The sequence below is a fragment of the Octopus bimaculoides genome, chromosome 2 (genome assembly GCF_046866305.1).
Source record: "Octopus bimaculoides isolate indiv1 chromosome 2, ASM4686630v1, whole genome shotgun sequence".
Taxonomy (NCBI): Eukaryota; Metazoa; Mollusca; class Cephalopoda; order Octopoda; family Octopodidae; genus Octopus; species Octopus bimaculoides.
Window position 1 is genome coordinate 139639187 of NC_142929.1, and position 2478 is coordinate 139641664.

A 2478-nucleotide genomic window follows, 5' to 3' on the forward strand; every position below is an offset into this window, starting at 1 on the left:
ATGTCCGACAACATGTTTAATGGCATTTCTTTTGGTTCTTTACATTCTGAATTCAAATTTTACTGGGGTCAACTTTTGCCTTTGATCTCTTCAGGGATCAATGAAAAATAACGAACCAGTCAAGTAATGAGGTGAAAGCTATCAACTTGCTCCCTCATTTCATAATTGCTGGCATTGAGTCCGGCAACAGACAAGGATCGCATTCAGAGGGAACGTTGTGAGCTTGGTCACCCATACACCATAGAAGCTGCATAACCAGCCTTAAGAATTCTAGGACTCAAGAAACAGAACAATCTGTAGTGGTGGGCACTAGAGTGGAAAGATCTGAATAATGGTCCGTTTCAATTTATAGGCCCCTATTCATATGTTATTGTGACATTTAACAGTTTGAAATTTGGCATAGACTGAAAACGAAATAGCAGAGTTCTTTGAAATTATCCTTTATACGTGTATAAGCAGTCCTTCTGGTTATTACACATGGCAAAAATATCGGCTGATGAAATCTATGTGGACAAAAAAATGGGTTTTTCTTGTGTCATTCAGTTTTAAGAGAATGTAAATACACATAGATACTCAGATGTGCGTGTAGGTGTGGGAGTATGTGTTTGCTTGTGTTTACACACACACACACACACACACACAAATATACGTGTGTGTGTGTACATCTATATATATATGTATATACATACATATATATATATATATACACACATATATATATATATATATATATATATATATATATATATATATATATATATATATATATATATATATAGTGTAGTATATTGCCACTTAAGTGTGGCTGACCCCTAGGGGTGGATGTTACTGTTGCTTTTAGCCCCAGGAGGACATCTCCTCCAGCTGGCTTATCGACACACGACTGTGTCCTGTTTGCCAAGGGAGTTATCCCTCTCACCACGGCCAGCAGCACGAACGTATCCGGATTTCAGGGTTATTTCCCTTCGTCGGCGTTCGACAGCCGATGACCTTGGCGAGAGAGAAAAACCTGGAAAATCTTATATCTTCTTTTCCAGTGGCATTCTTCACTGATATTGAAAAGGTGAAAACAAGCAATGTTAATTCTCTAAATGAAGTATTAACAGTAACTGCACGATAAAGTGTAGTATATTGCCACTTAAGTGTGGCTGACCCCTAGGGGTGGATGTTACTGTTGCTTTTAGCCCCAGGAGGACATCTCCTCCAGCTGGCTTATCGACACACGACTGTGTCCTGTTTGCCTAGGGAGTTATCCCTCTCACCACGGCCAGCAGCACGAACGTATCCGGATTTCAGGGTTATTTCCCTTCGTCGGCGTTCGACAGCCGATGACCTTGGCGAGAGAGAAAAACCTGGCAAATCTTATATCTTCTTTTCCAGTGGCATTCTTCACTGATATTGAAAAGGTGAAAACAAGCAATGTTAATTCTCTAAATGAAGTATTAACAGTAACTGCACGATAAAGTGTAGTATATTGCCACTTAAGTGTGGCTGACCCCTAGGGGTGGATGTTACTGTTGCTTTTAGCCCCAGGAGGACATCTCCTCCAGCTGGCTTATCGACACACGACTGTGTCCTGTTTGCCAAGGGAGTTATCCCTCTCACCACGGCCAGCAGCACGAACGTATCCGGATTTCCGGGTTATTTCCCTTCGTCGGCGTTCGACAGCCGATGACCTTGGCGAGAGAGAAAAACCTGGCAAATCTTATATCTTCTTTTCCAGTGGCATTCTTCACTGATATTGAAAAGGTGAAAACAAGCAATGTTAATTCTCTAAATGAAGTATTAACAGTAACTGCACGATAAAGTGTAGTATATTGCCACTTAAGTGTGGCTGACCCCTAGGGGTGGATGTTACTGTTGCTTTTAGCCCCAGGAGGACATCTCCTCCAGCTGGCTTATCGACACACGACTGTGTCCTGTTTGCCAAGGGAGTTATCCCTCTCACCACGGCCAGCAGCACGAACGTATCCGGATTTCCGGGTTATTTCCCTTCGTCGGCGTTCGACAGCCGATGACCTTGGCGAGAGAGAAAAACCTGGCAAATCTTATATCTTCTTTTCCAGTGGCATTCTTCACTGATATTGAAAAGGTGAAAACAAGCAATGTTAATTCTCTAAATGAAGTATTAACAGTAACTGCACGATAAAGTGTAGTATATTGCCACTTAAGTGTGGCTGACCCCTAGGGGTGGATGTTACTGTTGCTTTTAGCCCCAGGAGGACATCTCCTCCAGCTGGCTTATCGACACACGACTGTGTCCTGTTTGCCAAGGGAGTTATCCCTCTCACCACGGCCAGCAGCACGAACGTATCCGGATTTCAGGGTTATTTCCCTTCGTCGGCGTTCGACAGCCGATGACCTTGGCGAGAGAGAAAAACCTGGCAAATCTTATATCTTCTTTTCCAGTGGCATTCTTCACTGATATTGAAAAGGTGAAAACAAGCAATGTTAATTCTCTAAATGAAGTATTAACAG